This window comes from Vulpes lagopus, chromosome 18 (assembly GCF_018345385.1).
Source record: "Vulpes lagopus strain Blue_001 chromosome 18, ASM1834538v1, whole genome shotgun sequence".
NCBI lineage: Eukaryota > Metazoa > Chordata > Mammalia > Carnivora > Canidae > Vulpes > Vulpes lagopus.
The window spans coordinates 3,386,519-3,409,327 of record NC_054841.1 but is presented as its reverse complement, the minus strand read 5'-3'; the positions used below and the strand labels follow the sequence as shown (position 1 = coordinate 3,409,327).

The window sequence follows — 22,809 nt, the reverse complement described above, 5'->3', positions numbered from 1 at the left end:
TGTCCAACCTGTTATATCTTTGAATCTAAAGTGTGTTCTTGTGGGGGTGTCTCGGTGGCTCAGTTGGTTAAGCATCTGGCTCTTGGTTTCAGCTCAGGTCATAATCTCAGGGTCCTGAGAGCCCTGCATTGGGCTCTGCACTTAGCACGGAGTCTGCTTGTTCCTCTGCCTCTGTTCCTCTCTCTCTCTCTCATAAATAAAAAAAAAATAATAAAGTATGTTGTTGTAGACAGTATATAGCTAGATCTGACTTCTTATTGTCTGACAGCCTGCCTTTTCTTGAATTGTGTATTCTATTTAATGAATTTAATGTTATTGATAGGGACACCTGGGTGGCTCAGCGGTTAAGCATCTGCCTTTGGCTCAGCGGGTGATCCCGGGGTCCTGGGATCAAGTCCTGCATTGGGGTCCCCGCAGGGAGCCTGCTTCTCCCTCTGCCTGTGTCTCTGCTTCTCTCTCTGTGTCTCTCATGAATAAATAAAGAAATCTTAAAAAAATGTTATCGACAGAGTGGATTTGCACCTGCCATTCTCCTCTTTGTTTTCTATGTCTCATATATCTTTTGTTCTTCCTTTCTTCCTTTATTGCTTTGTTTTGCCTTAGTGGATATTTTTTAGTGTAACAGTTCCATTTTCTTAATGGCTTTTTAAACTTACTTTCTTAGTAGTTGCTCTAGGGCCTACTGTATGCGTACTAACTTTTCAGAACACTTCAGATTTATACCAACTTAATTGCAGTCAGATATAGAAACATTAGTCTTATATAGATGGCTCTGTTCCCTTCTATGTCACATAACATGTAATTACATATTACACACACATAACACATGTTATGTGTTACAACATGTAATTACATATTACATGTTATGTGTTACAACTCCTATGATACATTGTTCTAATTATTACTTCATATGAAATTATGTCTTTTAAAGAAGCTAAGAGAATAGTCTGTTATATTAGCCTTTCTGTTTACTATTTGTAGTTCTCTTCATTGGTTCCCATGGACTCAAGTGACCATCTGGTGTGATTTCCTTACCCTTATGTAGCCTAGTCCCACATACATCCTTCTTATTGATATTGTCAAGCACGTTACATTTCTGTGAATTGTAGACCCAATAATATGTGTGTGTACATGTATGAATGTGTATGTGTGTGTGCGTATGTGTGATATATTTTATTTGATTGATTTTTAAAATCAGTTAACAGAATAAAGCAGGAGAAGTATGCATTCATGCTATCTCTTATAATTACATAATCATGTTTACTGTGGGTGGCTTTAAAAAATTTTTTTTTGGTATGTAGATTGGAATCACTGTCTAGTGTCACTTGCTTTCAGCCTGCAACTCTTTGCTACCATTTCTAATAAGGTAGGTCTGCTAGCAGTGAATCCTCTGTTTTATTTATCTGGGAATGTCTTTCATTCACCGACATGTTTGAAAGGTAGTTTTGTGGGTCACCTTGGTGGCTCAGCAATTGAGCGTCTGCCTTCAGCTCAGATCGTGATCCTGGGGTCCTGGGATCGAGTCCCACATCGGGCTCCCCACAGGGAGCCTGCTTCTCCTTCTGCCTGTGTCTTTGCCTTTCTCTGTGTGTCTCTCATGAATAAATAAAATCTTAAAAAAAGGAAAGGTTGTTTTGTTGGATATAAGACTTTGTGTACAGTGTTGTTTCCTTCAACTGTTTAAAAGTGGGAGTGTCATCCCACTGCCTCTGGCCCCCATTATTTCTGACGAGAAGTCAGCTGTTAGTCATCATAGGGCTCTCTTATATGCCACTTGTCATTTTTCCCTTGCTACTTTCAAGTACTTTCTTTGTCTTTATCTTTCAATATTGGTATCTGGATGCAGATATCTGTGTATTTGTCCTCTTTGGAGTTTAATGAGCTTCTTAGATGTATAGATTAATTTTTAAAATCAAATTAGGAAGTTTCAGCCATTTTTTCTTCCAGTATTTTTTTCTGCCCCGTTCTCACTGTCCTCGCATTCTGGGCTTCCTATTACATGTATCTTGGTGCACTTCCTAGTGGCCCCAAATTTTCGGAGCCTCTGTCTTTTTTTTTTTAATAATAAACTTATTTTTTATTGGTGTTCAATTTACCAACATACAGAATAACACCCAGTGCTCATCCTGTCAAGTGTCCCCCTCAGTGCCCGTCACCCATTCCCCCCTACCCCCCGCCCTCCTCCCCCCCCCCACCCCTAGTTCGTTTCCCAGAGTTAGGAGTCTTTATGTTCTGTCTCCCTTTCTGATATTTCCCACACATTTCTTCTCCCTTCTCTTATATTCCCTTTCACTATTATTTATATTCCCCAAATGAATGAGAACATACAATGTTTGTCCTTCTCGGAGCCTCTGTCTTTGTGTATTTTCCTCATTTCCTCCTTTTCTTTCTATTCTTCAGATGGAATAATGTCTATTTTCAGGTTTGACGATTCTTTCTTCTGCAAGTTCAAAACACCTGTTGATCCGCTCTAGTAAATTTTTTATTTTAGTTACTGTAACTTTCTATTACAGAGTTTCCATTTGATTCTTTTAAATAATTTCTCTTTATTGACATTCCTTTTTAAAAAATAAGACATTGCTGTTAAACCTCTCATTTCCTAAGTATGGTTTCCTTTAGTTCTTTGAACCTATTTTTTAAAACTGCTTGGAAATCTTTATCTGCTAAGTCTGACATCTGGCCTCTTTCATAAACTATTTCCATTGTCTGCTCTTTTCCTATGTGTGGGTCATATTTTCCTATTTGTTTACACATAGTGTATTTTTTAATTAGATGTTTTAGATAATACACCTTAGCAACTCTGAATATTGGTTTCCCTTTCCGTTGGGCTTGTTTGTTTATGTCTTGTGACTTAAATAGGCCATTTTGGCATTTATTTGTCCCCACAGCCTTTGGTGTTTCTTCGCAAAGGATGCAGCCTCGGGGATGTGCATAGGCACTCTCATATGACAGTAGTTTTAGCAGATCTCTATTTGATGGCTGGCCTCTCCCCCTAATTTCTCTGTTAATCTGTTTGCCTTTGCTGTCATCACCCCAAGCTATTGGGCTCCACTAATTGCCACCTGATTGCTCTATTATTTTTGTCAGTGCCCACGGGTGTATATTGCTCTACAGTCTGATCCAATTAAATTTGGATCCCCTTTGCAAAATTATTTTTGAGACTAATTTTTGGCTAAGAGGGCTCATCTTAGCTCTTTTTCTGATGAACTAGCTGGTCTACAATTTATCTTGTTGCTATCAGCTACTGGTCTTCTATACCTGTCTTCAAGTTCACTGATCATTTCCATTGGTTTGCCTAGTCTGCCAGTAAGTCTATTTAATGAATTCTTCATTCCTGATATTGCATTTTTCATTTTAGCATTTCCATTTGGATTTTTCTCTTAGTTTCTATGTGTTTCAATTCTCAATCCCTTCAGGCATACTATTATTTTTCACACACTATACTTTAGAATTTTTACCATGGTTATTTTAAAGTCTCTATCTGACCATTTCAATAGCTAAAGTATTTTAGGTTCTTCTTCTATCATCTCTTTCCTCTCATGATCAAGCATCATCATATTTCCTCACTTTTTCACAATATCTAATTTTTTTTACTACATGTCAGACATTTTTTTTTAAATAATAAATTTATTTTTTATTGGTGTTCAATTTGCCAACATACAGAATAACACCCAGTTATCATCCCGTCAAGTGCCCCCCTCAGTGCCCGTCACCTATTCACCCCCACCCCTTGCCCTCCTCCCCTTCCACCACCCCTAGTTCATTTCCCAGAGTTAGGAGTCTTCATGTTCTGTCTCCCTTTCTGATATTTCCTACCCATTTCTTCTCCCTTCCCTTCTATTCCCTTTCACTATTATTTATATTCCCCAAATGAATGAGACCATATAATGTTTGTCCTTCTCCGATTGACTTATTTCACTCAGCATAATACCCTCCAGTTCCATCCACGTTGAAGCAAATCGTGGGTATTTGTCATTTCTAATGGCTGAGGAATATTCCATTGTATACATAAACCACATCTTCTTTATCCATTCATCTTTCGATGAACACCGATGCTCCTTCCACAGTTTGGCTATTGTGGACATTGCTGCTATAAAGATAAACTCAAAATGGATGAAAGATCTAAATGTGAGACAAGATTCCATCAAAATCCTAGAGGAGAACACAGGCAACACCCTTTTTTAACTCGGCCACAGTAACTTCGTGCAAGATACATCCATGAAGACAAAAGAAACAAAAGCAAAAATGAACTATTGGGACTTCATCAAGTTAAGAAGCTTTTGCACAGCAAAGGATGCAGTCAACAAAACTAAAAGACAACCTACAGAATGGGAAAATATATTTGCAAATGATGTATCAGATAAAGGGCTAGTTTCCAAGATCTATAAAGAACTTATTAAACCTCAACACCAAAGAAACAAACAATCCAATCATGAAATGGGCAAAAGACATGAAGAGAAATCTCACAGAGTAGGACATGGACATGGCCAACACGCACATGAGAAAATGCTCTGCATCACTTGCCATCGGGGAAATACAAATCAAAAGCACAATGAGATACCACCTCACACCAGTGAGAATGGGGAAAATTAACAAGGCAGGAAACCACAAATGTTGGAGAGGATGCGGAGAAAAGGGAACCCTCTTGCACTGTTGGTGGGAATGTGAACATGTCAGACATTTTGTATCAAAAACAGTATATTCTTCTTCTTTCAGGCTATCGAAATTGGAGCCCTGAGTCAAGTTTGTTTGTAGTTGAGCTGAGTCTGGGCTCTCCTGTAGCTTTATTTTGATTTGGTTCACTGCTGGCTGCAAGTGCTTATCTGAGCTCCGAGCCTAAGTTTTCTAGGGCTTAACCTCTGAGCTGCCAGCCTTCTGACACTTGAAACAGCCTAGCTAGCAGAAAGTAGGGGTCACGGAGTATTACTGCTGCTCACCAGTCCCCCTGGAGAGCTCTTCTGTGGCTGCCAACTGCTTCCTGACTTGGGAGACTCCAACTGTCTTACACTTAGTGAAGGCCTGCAGCGCCTTGATGGAGTTCTGGGCCACACACATTCTCATGCCCTCAGACTTCAGTGGCTGAACCCTGGAATTTGAGGATGGATTTCCCTTGAGTTTCCTCCTCAGCCCCCCACTTTCAGGGGACTTCTTCCTTTTACTGGGGGAAGGCACCACACATTGCAGGCTCGTGTTTCTTTCTGGTTTCTTCCTTTACCTGTGGGTGAAAACGCACTCGGTGACCAGGCTTCTACATGTTCTGGTGTGTTATCTGGCCATCCAAAATTCACTAAAATATCATTTTGTTTCTCCTTCCTCCTATCCTGTCATTGTTCTGTCAGGGCTGAGAGCAGTCAGCTGCCAAACTCCTTAAATAATGTCTTCTATCACTTGTTTCCATTCCCTGAATTTCATGCTCATGTTAGTCATATGTAAACACTGCATATACACAGTAAGGACATCGTTCTCTTGGAGAGCCAGAAAGTGAGTTGTTTTAAGAAACATCTCTAATTTAGTCAATTAAAAAAAAAAACGCTATAATAGTCATTGCTTTGCCTGAGAAAATTATAGAGAAGGGAATTCAGGGGATCATGACTTCATCTCCAGGGGATACTTTTTATTTACCTTACTGATGTCTTTTACTCTTTCAGAATTCTGATGGATGAGGAAGAGTAGGTGGCGGCCTAAGGGTCTGTTTGACTATGTCTCTTCACACTGATTCTCATTTTCCTGATGTCAAATTTCAGAATTTTCAAGCAGACAATGGATTGCCCAGGTTTTCCAAAGTCTCTTATTATCCAGTCATGTGAGAAAGTTAGAAAAAAAAAAAAAAAAAAAAAAAAAAAAAAAGAAAGTTAGGCTCGGGGCTGAGGCCATGATCTACTAATCTCACCCAGGTACTATGACTTTGCTCAGAATTAAGGAAGTTTGAGCCAAAGAAAGTGGTCTTTTCCAGCCACACTGTTCTTTTATTGCCGGGTGTGGTGTGTGATTCCAAAGTCATTCCCTATAGTAAGGATAGTTCCAAGTGGTCATTTCCATCGTGATGCTCCCTGAATAACTGCCAGCATCCTTGTTTTAGAACTTGATTCTTTGGTCCCCACGCCTGCAGCCTGTGTCCGTGAATGTGTTGGCCAAATCTTCTTAACTATGTTGGAAAGGTGTCTGGCTTGGCCTTCCGTAGGGTGTTCTTTCTGTGGCCAAAGAGGCCCATACGTGTTATTTCCTACGTGCTTGTGGCCTCGGCTCCTTCAGACTTCAGGCTGGCCATGGAGTGACAGACCTGCCTCTCGGTGGGAGTTTTCAGGATGTCTAATCAGATGGAAATCTCACCTGTTTGCATGACCGGCTTCAGCAAAACCCAAACCTGCCCTTTCGTCTTCCACAAGGTGACCACCAGCAGTAGCCTGCCTGTGGTGGGCCCACTGTCTTCTGGTCGGATTGCTTTCAGTTGGGTCACTTTCTCTTGACCCCTGCCAAAGGGGATCGTGGTGGCATATGGTACTCAGTGCTGCATAGGACACCATTGGAGACAGAAACCATGTATTCAAGGGGCTTTCCATGTGCACCTGTGTTCATTCATTCATTCATTCATTTATTCATTCTCTCAGCCCCTGTGTGCTAGACCGTGTGAGGCACTGGGGCCATGGGGGTAAATCGGAGACAGCTCTACCCTTGAGGTCTAGAGGAGAGACAGGTAGTGGACAAGCAGTCACAGATGGGAATGTGTGAGGAAGCTCAGGACACGGTGGGGCAGCTAAGAGGGAGACGTGATCCAGTCTGCGGTGGGAGTGGGGACAGAGGTGGTCTCCCCGGGAAGCAGGCTTTCCCCTGAACACCCCTCCTCCCCAGGAGAAGCAGCATTCCTCAGATGAGGAGTGGCAGGTGGAAGATGAGAGAAGGATCAGGATCGTGTTCAGGTGAGAGAACTGGGTGTGCAGGGGACTTGCAGGAGGGTGAGCAGGAGGTCTCGTTCTGAGGTTCCAGGTAGACATGCATCTGGGGGTGCTGCTGGGGGAGGCGTTCCTAAGGACGGCTCCAGCTTTCTGGCTGAGTGACTGGGTAAATACGCAGGTTGGACAGACCAGCCCAGAGGTGCAGGGCCGCCGAGCCGAGGACGCACATAGACGTGGGTGTGGGTGAATGAGCAGGTGGAGGGACAGTTGCGGTTCACCTTGGGTTGACCTTTTGTTGTTTATTCTACCCTGAAACCCTTTCAGCTCACCCTTACCTAGTGCAAGCTATTCTGGAAACTTCTGTGCAGACGGAGGCTCAGTTCGGTGACAGCGGGACCCGCTGAGTGGTGTGCTGGGTTCCGCTGAGCCCCTCGGCACCGACCAGCTCGGCCTCTCTCTAGCTGGGTACACTGAGCTCCTTGGGTTGTGCCCTGGGGGCAAAGCCGAGTAGTGCTCGGGCCACAGAAAGAACCAGGTAGTGCTAGAAGGTGCTCACTGGAAAACCAGCCTGGTTTTTGTTTTGTGTTTACCTTTCATGGAAGAATTATGGATGAGGATCCTATTCTCACTTTTACCAAATACCTGAACAAGAGGATGTCCGGGATTGTATGATGCTTGTTCCAACTTCCATTTGTCTCTTGAGCAGCGGTTCTTGAGAAGTGCTTGTGTTCTTGTGATTCCGCTCCGTTTCCTGAACACTTAGGAGAGAAGAACCTCACTTAATTGTAGAGTCTTCCTTGTTAAGGGTATACTTTATTTAGCAGCCTGGGAAAATGATGCTTGACGGGAAATGATAAGCAAAAGAATGAGAAAGACAAGTTTCCCCCATAGCAAGAGGGCAAGGAAGTGCAAAATCCACAAAGGGAGCAGTGATGAACTTTTAATTTGATTGATCTGAGGAGTCCAGTTGGTAGCTGGTTCCTTCGGCAACCCACCTGCAGGAGCCGACCCCGGATCCTTGCGTCACACACAACGGTTCTTCCCCAGAGTTAACCTCCGGCAGCCAGCTCGCCAGTACAGTCCTGCCTGCCCTCAGCCTCCTTAGGACCCTGGCCCTGGCCCTCCTCTTTCTCTTCTCGTACTTCTTTCCTGGCCCAGTTTCATCACCGAGCCAGTCTGGATCCTAGGACCCGACCCAGCCTACTCTCCACTGAATCTCAGCCTTGACCCGCAGCCCATCCTCAGCCTCCAAGCATTCTTCTCTGGTCCCAGGGAGCTCGCTCGTGGTTAATGCAGAAACCTTTGGATCAGGCTTTTATCCCTTCCTCAACCTCAGCCGAGGCCGAAGGGCTGCTTGCCCACCGTCTTGTATGTCCCAGGATTGCTAAGTTGCTAAGACCTTGATTCAAGTCTTAACCTCCAGCACTCACTGGAAGTACCAGACGTCCTCTGCCAACCAGGTGGATGCCACCTTTCCTAAGTCAGGCCCGAGAACCAGGCCCTGCCTGTGAAGCCTCTGCCCTGCTGTTTGCGAGAGGAGAGTGAATGTCCTCCTGCTAACTACTTCAGTCTGGTTGTGGGGTCTCCTGGTGCTTTCACATTCTGTCCCCTTGTGTGTGCGTTACATGCTCACTCTCCCCTGTGCCCTGAGAGTACAATCTGCTTGCCTTGCACCTGGTTCGCTTTGTCTTATTTGGTAATCAAATAAAAGAGCTTATTTCAAGTAGCCTAAATTGAAGTTTTGTTTCCAAAATGCAGGCATAGGCAGTATTTCAGTAGAGTATCTGCTTCAGTAAAATTTACTTAACTGGTCCTCCTTCTGTTGGATATTTTCAATGCTTCAGATGTTTCAGTGTGATTACTAATAAAATGGTAAATCCTTCATGCATGTAGTGTTCTCTGTATTTTGGATTTTTTTCTTCAGGGTAGAGTCCGAGACACGAATTTAAGAAGTTAAATATTCTATGCCTCTTGAAAAATAATGCAGGATTGCCATTGTGTTAGGGATGTGCTATCAGCAGTGCACAAAGGGGTTTGATTTCACTGCACCCCCATGAGAACTGGAAAATGGGATAGAAAATCATCTGGGAATGAGTAGAGAACCTGCAGGTACTCAATACCCAGCTGAAGTCAAATAAAATGAATTTGTTGTAGAGCACGGTATTGTGATTTTGCAGAAGCTTTTAAGCTATGTGCTTGGGAGCAGAAATGAGAAACAGCAGATGGCAGGGGCAAGGAGGTTGTGGTGGAGGGCAGGGGCGTATTGAGCCTTGAATTCTGGTCGGACACGCTGAGCAGGGGGGCTCAGATTGAACTGGATGGAAACAACACCTGGGAGGAGCTGGTTGAGGGGCTGAAGGCAGGAGAGAGAGCCTGTGCGGCCCCGAGGGCTCTGTGGGTGGAGGGGTGGGAGGTCTTGGGGGAGGTGAGAAACAAGAGCTTCACGTTTTCAGTTGGGGGGCAGATGTGGGGGCAGCCGTCTCCGTGTTGGCCATGGTCCTGATGATTGGAGGTGGGGTTGGTGTTGAGAATGTCAAGGACTCATGATGCCAGGGGGGTGGACTGGTCCTCATATGGGTGATGGTCGGGAGGAGACAAGACTGGCTGGACTCCTGTGGCCCCGGGGCCATGGCCAGGACAAGCTGATGGTGGACAGAGATGGGGACTGGTGGAGCTGCAAGTCCTGAGCCTCGGAGGAGGGGGATGTTGAGCAAAGATGATAGGGACGTGGGGTGACGTAAGCAGAAAATCACAAAGATGAATCCAGTCCACTGTGGCTCTGACACCAGCGCTGAGGGAGGGGGAGGAAGAGAGAGCTTCACGGGGTGGGGATGGGGAGAAGGAAATTGGGTGCAGCTCACATGCAAAGGTAGATAAAATGGACCTGCTACAGAGGTGTCCGTGACCTCAGCCTGGAGCCTCAACCTCTCAGCTTCTGTGAAATGAGGACGAAGACTGTCTGCCCTGGGGTTGCAGGGAGAGCTCTCGGTATGCACTTGCACTGAGGAGGCGTTCAGTGAAAAGCCAATGATGACATCATGAGTGGCCATGAGATTTCTTAGCATTCTAGGTCTCAAACTATTTTTTTTTAAAGCAACCAAAGGTGGAGTTAATTACCGATCACCTGGGGATGCAAAGTAATTAGGGCTGCTTTCCTTATTGCCTAATTCATACTCAGGATGTAGCTTCCAAATTGAGAGCATCTGACCCATGGACGAGCTGCCTTGGGAATCTTCTTTTTCTTTCTTTTTTGTTTTGTTTTCTTTTTTTTATGATCATAATTTTTTTTGAGAGATAGCACACATGTGCATGTGAGCCAGGGGGTGGGGTGGGGAGGGGCAGAGGGGCAGAGAGAGAGAGAGAAAACTAAGCAGGCTCCACACCCAGTGCAGAGCCTGACACCAGGTTCAATCTCAGGACCATGCCTTGAGCTGAAATCAAGAGTCCGGCTCAACTGACTGAGTCACCCAGGCACCCCAAAATTTTCTTTTGATTTTTTTTTGGTATCAGCTTTACTGAAATATAGCCCATATTATATGATAAAATTTACCATATGATAAAAATCCATACCATGTGATAAAATTTCCCTATTGAAAACGTACTGTGCCGTGGTTTTCAGAATTCACAGAATTGTGCAGCCATTACTATAATCAGTTTTAGAACCCCCTTCTTTCCCCAGAAAAGGAGCCTTGGGCCCATTAGGAATCACTCCCCACCCCCTCCTCCAGCTCCCACCAGCCACGAATTTGCTGTCTCTGTAGATTTGCCTTCTTTGGACGTTTCCTGTGAATGGAATCATGCCATACGTGGCCATTATGACTGGCTTCTTTTGTGTGGCCTAATGATTTTGAGGCTCATCCGTGAGTAGGGTGTATCAGAGCTTTGTTCCTTTTTTGTGGCTAAATAATATTTCACGGTATGGATGGACCACATTTTGTTTATCCATTCATCAGCCCATGAACATTTGAGTTGTTCCTGTTCACTTTTTCAACCTGAATTGCCTTTCACGACATTCTCGTGTTGATACCTGCCTCCATTGGAGGGTTCATTAGTCTTTATCTGTCCACAAACACCTACTGAGTACCTCATACGTTCTGAGTGTATGAGTCCCTCGCCATCTCAGGAGGGGGTGTTCTGTGACCAGTGTATGACCAGTGTGTGATATGTCAGGGGGCAGGGGGTGCCAGGAGGTCAGCCAAGCCCAGCAAGGACAAGGCAAGTGGCAAGGCCTGTTTCAGATGTGGTTGTCAGGGCAGGTCCCCTCTCAGGAGGGTGTGAGCAAAGCCCTGGATCTCGCTGATCTGGGTCAAGTTCAGAGATGCATACATAGCCTTCCCAGAGCTGGAGACTGGGCAGGAATTTTGAGTCAAAAGACCCTTTTTTCTCCCTGTGAAACAGCCTCCCGTGTGGTCCAGCACCACGTATCCTCAACACTTTCAGTGTAGAGACACGGTTTCCACCATGCCTCCCTGTTCTCTCTGCACTTGGCCTTCTCAGGAGAGAGGAAGTGCTGGAGCAGGCATTTTCCATGTTTCCATCCTGGACGGCTGGTTGTCAGTATGCGTACTGACCCTCGACAGCACGAGTGCTGGTACCTATAACTTGAGGTACATGCCAGCTTCCATTGTGGTTAGATGTTTATGAGTCCATAGTCCAGGATGGTCTTGAGGTTTCTCTCTCCAAAATATCTCCCAGATGTGCCTAGGTGTTCCCATCCTCACCGTACCTCGCTGGCTGGACCCATATGCTCCTTGCACCTGTGCAAGTACAATGGCCTCCCTCCTGTTCTTCTTTGTAGACTCATGTGTTTGCTCCCAAGCTGGAGGCTTGCTCCAGCTTATGTGCTCATGTGCTCTCTTCTGAGTGACCTTGAGGGGCTGCCCCACTACCCATCAGCTCCAACCTTGGTCCAGGGAAAGAGAACATTTGGTCCGTGGAGAGCCACGTGGTTCTCCTTCTGCTTATTCTGAGCTTTCTCCCTCTTTTAGCTTTCCTTCCCAGCATGGAAAATCATGGGAGCCAACTGGAAGAGATTTCCAGAATATTTGGCCTTCCATATGTGGCTTCCTTCGCCCAAGCAAGTGGGAGACTTGACCATCCATATGTTTCGTGATAAGGGCCAGGGGGCAGCTCCATGCTCGGTGAGCCTCCCCTCTCCTGGCCAGAGAAAGTAAAACACAGGATCACACTTTCCCCGAAGCTATCATACTTTCTCCTTTCTCTTTTAAGCCTGGATTGGAAGCCACCAGGTCTAGAAGCAGCCCACAAAGGTGGCTTGGTCCTGTTCTTCTCTAAATCTGGTAGAAACTAAGGTAGAAACCCAAGGTTTAAAACAGGAAGTCCAAGAGCCAACGTTAGCCTGTAGACTTGCTTGATTTGGCCTGAACAGTGTGTGTTTATGTGTGTGTGTATGTGTGTGTTTAATGGAATGAACATTGAAAAGTTGAGGGATTTTCAATATATAGAAATCCATTGTATTTCTATACACTAATAAAGAAGTAGCAGAAAGAGAAATTAATAAAATAATCCCATTAACAGCTACATCATAAATAATAGAATATGTAGGAATAAATGTAACCAAAGGGGTGGATTCTGTATTCTGAAAAGTGTAAAATACTGATGAAAGAAATAGAAGATGACATGGACAAGTGGAAAAATAGTCCCTGCTCATGGATTGGAGGAGCAAATATTGTTAAATGTCCATACTGCCTTATGGATAAGTGGAATCCTTATCAAAATACTAACTACACTTTTTTACAGAACTAACACAAATCATCCTAAGATTTATTTGGAACCACAAAAGTCCCCGAAGAGACAAAGCAATCCTGAAAAAAGAAGAACAAAACTAGAGGTATCACAATCCCAGATTTGAAGATACACTACAAAGCTGTCGTAAATAAGACAGGATGGTGCTGGCATAAAAATAGACCCATAGATCAACGGAACAGATAGAGAGCCCAGAAGTAAACCCCATAATTATGTGGTCAATTAATCTTCCACAGAGGAGGCTAGACTATGCAATGGGGGAAAAGACAGTCTCTTCAACAAATGGTGCTGGGGAAACTGGACAACAAAGTGCAAAAGCATGAAACTTGACCCTTTCTTAGATTATGCACAAAAATAAACTCAAAATGGGTGAAGGGCCTAAACATGAGACCTGACATCATACAAATCTGAGAAGAGAGCACAGGCAGTAATTTCTCTGACATTGACCATAGCAACATCTTTCTAGACATGTCTCCTGAGGCGAGGGAAACAAAAGTAAAAATAAACTCTTGGGACTACATCAAAATAAAAAGCTTCTGCACGGTGAAGGAAGCCATCAACAAAACTGAAAAAGCAACCTAGTGAATGGGAGAAGATATTTGCAAATGACATATCAGATAAAGGGCTAGTGACCAAAGTATATGAAGAACTTATAAGACTCAACATCAAGAAACCCCAAATAATCCAATTAAAAGTGGATAGAAGACATGAGCAGACAATTTTTTCCAGAGAAGACATCCAGATGGTCAACAGACACATGAAAAGATGCTCCACATCATTCATCATCAGGGAAATACAAATCAAAACCACACTGAGGTATCACCTCACACCTGTCAGAATGGCTAAAATTAACAGCACGAGAAACACCAGGTTTTGAGGAGGATGTGGAGAAAGGGGAACCCTCGTGCGCTGTTGGTGGGAATGCAAACTGGTGCAGTCACTTGGGAGGACAGAATGGGGTGCCTCCAAAAATTAAAAGTAGAATTGCCATATGATCCAGTAATTCCACTGCTTGGTATTTACCCAGAGAACGTGAATACAGCTAATTGGAGAAGATACATGCAGCCCCGTGTTTAACGCAGCATTTTTTATAGAAGCAGCCCATGTTCATTGCCTAATGAATGGATAAAGAAGATGTGGTGTATATACAAAGGGAATATTACTCGGCCATGAAAAAGAAAGAGATCTTGCCATTTGCACTGACACGGATGGGTCTAGAGAGAATCATGCTAAGTAAAATAAGTCAGAGAAAGACACACACCGTATGATTTTGCTCATATGTGGAATTTAGGAAACAAAACAAATGAGCAAAGGAGAAAAAAAGAGAGAGGTAAACTCGGAAACAGAGGACGTACTGCTGGTCACCAGACGGGAGGTGGGTGGGGGCTGGGGAAGAGGTGATGGGAGGAAGGGGGGCACCTGTCGTGACGAGCGCCGGGTGATGTGTGCAAGCGCTGAATCTCTATACTGTGCACCTGCAACTAATGTTAGACTGTGTTGAGTGACTGGAATTAAAATTGAAAGAAAGGAAAGAAAGAAAAACAGTTGCAGTATTTCACCTAAACATCTGGATTTTCTGGCTTGGTCTGTAAACCTCAGCGCTCTGGCGTTGCTGGGCTGCCAGACTGTCCGTTCCATAAAGACTAGGTTTCTGTTTTGTTCCCTACTTCGTTTTCTTTGCTGAGAGTCCTACTTGGAGGGGCCGGTGGGTAAATACAGAAGGAAAAACAGCCGAGTGCTGTCTGCCTGCCTCGGGCAGGACCCGTCCTACCCCGTTGGGAGGAGCACTCACCTGCGTGGAGCACTCACACCTGGCCACCGTTCCTTGCCTGGCCTTTTAGTCTGAACAGGGTCCTCCAGACCACGGCTCTAGATGCTTCCTGAAATTCTGCGTGAGCAAGCCCAGACACTGTGGCTGTGGGCACGGCCTCCATGAGTGACCACGTCTGGGCGGGGGTCGGGCGGGCGTCACTTGCTGCCATTGGCCAGGGGCGCGCCCGCGGCGGAAAGTGATCGGGAAGACGGGATGTGTTCCAGGGGCCAGTCATGCTCCTCTTGTTACCTGTTTTCCAGTGGAAAGAAGTCTGAGACCCCAGCGAGAGGCAAAGGCCACCCCCCACACACCTCTGACACCCTGGTGTCTCCCCCGGCAGTGGCTTTGGTGCGTCCGGAGGCATTTGGGGTTGTCGCAGCCGGGGCGGGGGGCAGCTCTGTTGGCAAGGACCGGGGCAGCCCCGGGCGCTGCTGAGCACCGTCTGACCCATGGGGCAGCCCCGCTGCAGAGACCCGCGCGGCCCCCCGTGTCCATGGTGCTCGGACTGAGAAGCTGTGCTCAGCTTCATCACTGTGGGCACCCGCTGCCTCAGTTTCCCATCCCTAAAGTGGAGGCGATAATAACACCCTCCTGTCTGGGGCTGTGAACGAGGTGCCCTCACGCGGGGTCAAGAGTGGAGTCCTGATCTGGGAGCAGTGGTCCTGGGCCGGGGCACCCGATGTTCTGTGTGTGTTAGTGGGACCGCAGGCATCCTGCGCGCCCTTCTGATCCCACTGGCTCACCCAGACATCGGGACAGCGATGGGGCATCTTCTGGGATGTGAGCATTGAGTGGACCTTGCCCGGACTCGGCACATGGAACCAATGGCATGTGAGCAGCCCACACCACCTCTCTTCTCTGTGGGCACGACTCTGCACTTTGAAATCTAGCTCCCGGCCTCCCCACCCTCTGCCATCCGGCTCCTCGGCCATGCGTGGAGGAGGTCTGCCCTCTGACCCACACGCCCCAGAGGATGCAGGGGGTTTGCTGGGGTGGATGGACACCAGGGTGGCTCTCCGTTAGTGGGGAGACAGGTGGAGGCCGGTGGGGGCTTCCAGGAGACAGGTGAGCTTGGCTCAGTCTGGGCTGGCGTCAGTGGGGTTGGGGTGGAAGAGAAAGGGAGACTCTGGAGGAGGAGCTGGGGTGAGTTGCTGATAGATGGGCTGTGTCTGTTCCAGTGAATTGTGAGGTATCTGGGGGCAGGAGGGCACCCCACTTCACGTGTGGCTCGTGACACCCGAGTCAATATGGTATATGGATTTCAATAAACTTGGAGCTCTCAGGGTGTCTTTCTGGGACAACCCTAATCCGTTTGTCTTCTCTGGGTTCGTGTGTGACAGTGGCAGGAATGTCCGAAGCCTGGGTCCAGTAACCCTGCCCCCCACCTGCTGCCTCCTGAGCCGCCTCCGGTCTCAGTTTCCCCCTCTGTGGGATGGGGAGAGTTCCTCCATCCCTGGCCTCTTGCGAGGATTCAGACGACCTGATATTGGCAGTTCCTGGCAGAGAGATGGGCTCGTGAAATCCAGGTGGGGGGAGTCTGGCAATGGATCATCCTCATGGAAACCAGCCCCAGGGTGCCGACTGCCTCCCGGGAGGCTGGCACTGTGCTGAGTGGAGTTTCTGTGGTTAACCGCGTGTGACTCAGTGACCTGGCTGGGGAAGAAGGCTTTGGGTTCTCTTGCACCTGCTCACAGCCAGTTCTGGGGCTCAGCATGGGACAAAGGCTCAGTTGGCTTGGGGGGGCCCCTGGGGAGCGAAGGCACCTGGAATGGACCCCTGTAATTCTACTCCCCGGGATCAGGACTTGCTCCAGGCTTTGTTTGGAACTTGTGTCTGAGCTGGGACAGTGACTCAGTTTCCCTGGGTGCTGTTGTTTTAGAGCCACAGAGGGTCACACTCAGGCTCAGAGTCAGAGGTAGTGTCTGTGACCCTCCCCAGCCACCTCCTAATGAGTGGCCTTGGGCCGCTTACTTTACCTCTCCGAGCCTCAGTTTCCCCACCGGACAGAGGGATCATAGAAGTGCCTGCCCTTGGGACCCCTGTGCGTGAGGGTGAGGTCAGGTAGGGCTGCAAGGCCTCTGCACGGGGCCTGGCAGAGAGACCCCGCTGTTCCAGAGGCCTGGAAGCCCTGTGCTGCCTCTAGAAACACCTTGAGCGGGAGGTGAGGGAAAGCAACCAGGTTAAACCTCCGCCCTCTGCCCTCAGCTGGGGTCTCGGTCCTCTGCTCTCCCTCCCCCCGGAAGGGGCAGAGATGGGCTGCCAGCCTCAGTGGTAAGTGCGCAGCAGCTCCCAGGCAAGATCGCATAGAGGTGTCATCAGCAGGGCAAGTTCTCTTTTCTAAAAGGCAAGAGCAACCTATCATTGGCTCCTGGAATTAGAGGTTTCCAAAGAGACCCTAAATGTGGAATAACTCTGGAAAAATGTTCAGGGTTCGCATGCTCACCCAGGGACATTTCGGAGGGGACCTGGCTCTCCCAGGAGTCCTGCCCTCAGGATTGCCTTCCTCTGCCCTCTGGAACCCCCTCCCCCAGCTCCTTTGCTCTGCGATGGCACTCCGCATACCTCAGCTCAGCTCAGCTCACCCGGCCTGGGGAGCGCGTGCCCTTGCACAGTTGGGTGAGCAGAAGTGCACAGGGGAGTGATGCCCGGCTGCAGCTTGTTGCCGCAGAGCCCGGCCCCTCTCCTGGGCAGGAAAGGGTCTGGGCCCCTCTGAGTGCCAGCTCCATTCATCCGCGCTGGGCCTGGGCTCAGTTCTTCATGGCCCTACTGCCCACTTTGCAGATGAGAACACTGAGGTCCAGAGGAGCAAATCCCAAGTTCACACAGTCATGCAGTTCCTGATTCAGACCCACAGCTGCCTTTCTGTAGCCCAGAGGTTCTCAACAGGGCAGCTCTGCCCCCAGGGGACATGGGTGATGTCTGGAGACACTTTGGTTGTCACCCTGGGGTGGGGGGTGCTCCTGGCATCTAGTGGGGAGAGACCAGGGAGGCCGCCTAGCATCCTATGACAGTGCACGGGCTGGGCCCACAGCAGAGAAGCATGTGGCCCCAGGTAGCAGTGGGGCTGAGCTTGGGAAACCCTGCCCTGGGCCCCTTCTCACTGGCGTCCCGCAGCTCTGAATCCCGTCCTCGGCCGTGGTCCCTGGGGCTTGGCTCCGGGCAGCCTCCCTGGTCTAAGACTGCAGCAGCTGGCTCCCGACTTTGCACGGCCGAGGTGCCCTCTCCCCAAGGTCAATGTGGCAGCTCCAGGGCCCGGGGACAAGGGAGAGGGCCCCCATACCCAGTGGCCCTTGCCTGAGGCCAGGAGAGGTCGCTGGCATGGTGGGTTTCGTAGGTGGGATTTCAGACTGTGGTTTGGCGATTTTTGCCAGGCTCTGGCCCGCTGCTGGCCTGAGCGGTGGCCTGCCAGTGCTGGGTGACACATCGTGGCACTGAGCAGAGCGGGGGGGGGCGAGGGGGGGGGGGCTTGGTGGGGGCTGGGGCCTGGTGCGTGGTCCCCTGAGCTGGCTCCTCAGCCCCAAGCGGCCCTCCTCACCCCACCCCAGGCCCGTACTCCTGCAATGTCTATATTTAAAAATGTTTACAGATAATAACGGTGTTCAGCCCCAAAAGGCAGACAGGAGCTTGCTGACAATTGCAGTGTCGTGCGGGCTGGGGGTTGGAGGTTCTTTGGGAGCTGAGCTCGTCCTGAGTGCTGCGGGGGCTCTCTGCCAAGCCCTACCTCCAGGAGAGGTTTAGGGGGACAGGATCCAGGAGCCCTCAGGGAGACGGAGTTTCCTGGGAGGATGAGGACTGTAGTTCAGCCCCGTTCTTTGAGCATAAGGTAAGTGGAGTGCTCCCAGACATGCTGGGGGAGGGAGAGCGGTGGGCATCTCTTGGCAGGGTGGGGGGTGCAGGGGCTCTAAAAGTCCAAGGCTTTGCAAGCGTTAGCAGCAGCAGGGGCAGCCGGAGAATGGCACTGTTGGTGCCCTTGAATCAAATGTCCATGTCTGGAGTCTGGGCTGAGGGATGGGTGCTGTCCGCCCCCCCCAAAAAAACCCTAAGTCCTCTCCATGCCTCTGGTGGAGCAGGCCAGCATTTGCCGGCAGCCCCGGATCCACTACAAAGCCCCGCTCTTTCGTTTCCACGTGAATGTTATTTTGACCCTATTCCTTCTGGGCTAAAAATAAAAATTCCACCTGGATGCCTTTTCATCTCCAGCCTGCAAGAAAATTTCCAGGAAATAATAGATTGTCCCCGATGTGCATTTTGACAGCACGGGGTGGGGGTTCTATTCGAAAGCCGGGGTTTCGTAAAAATTTAAAGTAGGGGAGGTTTCCGACGTTGGAGATTGAAGCCTTCATTTCGTGTTTGGAATAAACGCTGCTGCTGGAGCAGGAGTCCGTGTCCCTGTGGGATCCCCACCGGGGAGGACTCCTGGCTGGGAGGCAGGAGGTGGGGAGGAGCACGCGTTTTTTGCTTTTCTGTCATTTTTACGTTTAGTATCCTTTGTGGGTTCGGGGTTCTGAAAAAAAAAAACCTGGCTTGCAAGTGAGGTTGGCTGTTTGGAGCTGGGGCTGCAGAGGGGGATGGGGGAACCGATTCCAAGTGTTAATACGGGTCGTGCAAAGTTCCTGGAAGCAAAATTGGTTCCCGATGGCGCCCCGCTGTGCTGCTCAGCTGCAAGTTTTTGGACTCCGAGGGAAATGAAGTCCCGGGGACTCCCGGAGAGGGCAGTTAGTTGCCAGTCTGCAGAGACCCCCTCCTCCGAAATGCTTGCTCTGTTCCTGGGGGCCGGGGCGGGGAGGTGGAGGGTTGCGTAGGGAGGCAGGGTGGTAATTTAGCAGTTGCCTGGCAGTGGTGCCGAGTCCCGGGCATGTTGCTCTGCAAGGATGAATTAGGGAATTATGCACATGCATAATGATGGCAGCCACTTCCAAACTCTAAGAATAACCCGTCAGCAGAAAAACAGCCTGCTGGAAGTTCATTCAGAAATCGTCAGGGGTCCACCGTTTGCTGGGGCGGAGGAGCAGGGCGACGTTGTCCCAGAGCCGTCTCAGCTGTCACTTAGGTGCCACCCTCCGCAGAAGCAGCCACGGCCAGTGAGACCTGCTGTTTCACCTCCCGGCTTTTAGGGGCCGAGCTAAAGGAACAAGGCCGAGTGGAGACGCCGGTTTCTGTCCCCCCCCCCCCCCCGCCCACCGCCCTGCCACCGTTAGTGTCCCTCCCCGAGCCACACCCATCAGTAGCACAGCACTTCGCAGGCCTCTCTCTACGCGCAAGGGCTGGAGACCTTGTGTCTGTGCGGTTTTTTGTTTCGATTTGTTTTTGGTGTGGACTCTTCGGTTGTGGAGCAGTTGACCTGCATTATCGACCCGCGACCTGTGTCTCACGGCGTCTTTAATGACATCGCCGTTACATAACGCAGTAGCTCTGCTCGTGGGGTGACTGTTCATATCGTGTACGCTCAGAACATTCTATTTTTAAACCATCAAGTATCCTCCTCAGGAGCAACCTGCTCACTCCTGCCTCCCTTGGAGCCCTGCGCTTTGCCCCCGCGGTGTCGTGGGCACGAGGGCACATGACATATGGACGGAGCAGCTCCTTCCTCCTGCCCGGGCCCTCTCGGGGCCTGAGGAGGGGCTGGAGGCCGTGTCTCTCTGGTCCTGGCGCTGATGAACCAGAGCCCTCTGTGCTCAGCCTTGTGGTGCTATTTTTAGCTCTGTTTCTTCATTGCATCTTGACATAATTTGACATGTCACAGCTGAATCCCGTGTTTTTGCAGAGGTTCCTGGGTTCTGCAATCTGTGGTTGGTGGGGCAGGAATAGTCTTTGCCAGAGCATATCGCGCGGTTATTACTCGGGCAGGAAGTTCAGATATTCCCAATTAACTTCGAAAGGTGCATACAAAATAAAACCCGTCCTTTCATTTTATTTCTATGCTAATTTTCCCTGGTGGAGGGAGCACCTGACCAGAGGGACCATTCTTCCAGTTGCTCTCAGGGTGTGAGAACCTGCCTTCGAATCCCCAGGAGGGGAGGTGGGGGTGGGGGTGGATGGTCACACCAGTGACTGCAGGATCCACCTGCAGAGCTTCTGGTTCTGCTGGCCTGGAGTGGGTGTGAGAATTTGCATTTCTTTTATTTTTATTTTATTTTATTTTTTTTTAGAATTTGCATTTCTAACAGGTTCAAAGGTGATGCTGCTGGTCAGGCTCTGCTCAGAATCACTGATGCAGATCCCAGGGCAGGGTCAGTAAATATTTAGGGGCTGCAAGATGCCTGCCTCGGTCTGGGGAAGGCAAGCCAATTTAAGAAATACTCAGACAGCAGAGCAGGAGATTTTTATTGGTTGTATATCCTGTCCATGTGGTTGGAGGTGAACGTGACGGGGAAATAAATCAAAGTTTGGATGAAAACTTTATTTACTAAAGGGGCTGGGATTTGGGTGTGAGGGGAGTGTTCTCATAGTTGTGTTAGCTGTGATCCTATTACTTTAGGGGGATGAACCACTTGCAGGCAGAGCGTCTTTGCTTTAGCATCCTCTGAGATGGCCTGGCCCTGCCCACTGTCCGTAACAGGTGCATGTGTGTGAACGTAGGAAGCACATACAGCAAACCACTAATAATTGCTCCACCTGGGCTGCTCATTACACTATTCTTAATTCTTTTCTGCAAGTTCAAAAATCATATTAACATGCTGAGAACAGTCATAGGGCTTGGGACGCAGCTGTGCTTTCCCGTGTGTGTGTAAAGCGGCTAAGTCAAGACAACGTGTGTTAGAGCAAAGCGGCTCTGGGTGTAGCGGGCACACGGGGGGCACACACGCAGCTCTGACACATGGTTGGTCGCTGTCGCAGTTCATCCCAGGAACATGATTACGCACCTGGCCCACATCTCTTTGGGGATGTCTGACCAGTACCGCTATCAAGTCCTCTCCTGGGGTGGGGTTAAAAGCGTGCTAATTCTCACCTGACACGTAAGCTCCCGACTTCTGTGGTTTCTCCGTGAATCAACCCCCACCTGTTGACAGGAGAACCCCATAAACGGAGGGCCCGAGGCACCTGCCTGAACCTGCCTGGGGACAAAGATGGGGATAGAGTACCAGCTAGAGAGCTGTGCCAGAGCTGCGGCTGCAGGGCTCACATCCGGGGGAGCAGCGCGTCCGGGGTCTGGGTGTGCGGGAGATGGGGTGCCAGCCCCGGGCCGTGGGCGTCGCCGCCACCAGGCCACTTCACAGGAAGCTCTCACGCCTGCCTTCCTCCTGCCTCCTTCTCTCCTTGTTTTTTCTTTTTTCCACATGGCCTCTGCTACAAGCAAATGGCACAATAGAAATTGGGTGGTGTTAAATTCGCCTTTAGGAAATAGAACGTTTCATCCGTTCTTCCCAGCAGCACTTCATGGAGTGAGCACGTGCTGCCCACCTGCCCCCCACCTGGGCCTGGGGGGCAGGTCCCGTCATTGCTACCGTCTTACAGATGGGCAGAGTGAGGCTTAGGGGTGGGGGGGCCTTGCTCTCAATCCCGTCTTGAGCCCACTGACCCTAAGCCCACTTTATTCCCCGTGCCGTGGTGCAGAGAGTGGCGCTGGGCCCTGGCCGCCCACCCCTCCAGGTAGTGCTCACCTGGAGCTCGGAGGCAGGCCTCGGGCTTCCGTTCCCCGTGAGGAGCTGGTGGGAGCTCGGGCACGACAGCCCAGCTCACTGCCCTTGGCTTCCCATCCTGGGTCCCCCCCACCCCCCGCACGGCTTCCTCGTGGGGGGCTGTGGCCAAACCTGCTGGGAGAAAGTTTCACCATGTGCAAGCTCTTGTTACTCCCTGGGCTTGTGGGCTGCTGTTGGGTTTGTAAATAAAGTTTTATTGGAACACAAGCATACCCATGACGTATTGTTTACGACTGGATGTTGCAGAGAAAGTGTGCCAATCTCTGAATTTTCCTGGAGGGTATCTTTCTAGGCGGAGATTACGCACACGGACGCGCACACGCACAGGAAGGAAATGCAAGATGTTAATGGAAGAGTCTGGGTGCTTTGCCTATGATTGTTGGTTGTACTTTTTCCCCTTACTTTTCTGTATGTTCGAAATTTCATAAAACATTGTGATAATGGTAGTTTGACCACCGCAGGCTCTCTCCAAAGGAATGTCACAGGGCTCTAGGCCCTGAACCATCAGCATTCGCCTTAGCAACTTGACAGTTAATCAACTGGGTAGATGATAGGAATCGATGAAAGCATTAATAGTCTGGCTGACGTACTCAAGAGTTGAATATATCTTTTGACAGACTGCTTGGGCGGCCGAGCCAGCATGGAGGACTGGGTTTTTTGTTTTGTTTTGTTTTTATTTATTTTTTTTAAACACACA

General features: G+C 49.0%; 1 protein-coding gene across 3 annotated transcripts in view; it reads left to right on the top strand.

Annotated features, from left to right (window-relative positions):
* The window catches only part of PHACTR3 (phosphatase and actin regulator 3), a 212,891-nt gene that overhangs the window by 44,511 nt on the left and 145,571 nt on the right, over positions 1-22,809 (top strand). Inside the window, exon 1 of one of the 3 annotated variants that reach the window (XM_041733504.1) lies at positions 15,424-15,537. The exons of 1 other annotated variant lie outside the window; for it this stretch is intronic. The gene's annotated coding sequence lies outside the window, so the exon portion shown is untranslated. Of the gene's footprint in view, positions 1-15,423; positions 15,538-17,971; positions 18,296-22,809 lie in introns of those variants that run through there. One more of the 3 variants, XM_041733503.1, reaches the window with a different exon arrangement.